Raw genomic sequence first — 275 nt, forward strand, 5'->3', positions numbered from 1 at the left:
AAAAAAAAAAAATAAAAAAAAAAAATAAAAAGTTTCTATCATTTGGTTATTCAGTAATATGATAAACCAAAATATAAAATAATTCATATCTAATTGTTAGTATGTAATGACATAACGAGATAAAATTATTAACAAGGGTTTTCAGAGTAAATAACAATGGTAAAATCTACTTGTCTTATTACAACTTTTCTAAATTATTATTTGATAACTAATATGCCTTAATATCATTAAATTCTCTGAAAAATATAAATATTATTCTAGTCTTTCATATAAAT

This window comes from Rhinopithecus bieti, unplaced genomic scaffold (genome assembly GCF_001698545.2).
Source record: "Rhinopithecus bieti isolate Rb0 unplaced genomic scaffold, ASM169854v2 scaffold_12077, whole genome shotgun sequence".
Classification (NCBI taxonomy): Eukaryota; Metazoa; Chordata; class Mammalia; order Primates; family Cercopithecidae; genus Rhinopithecus; species Rhinopithecus bieti.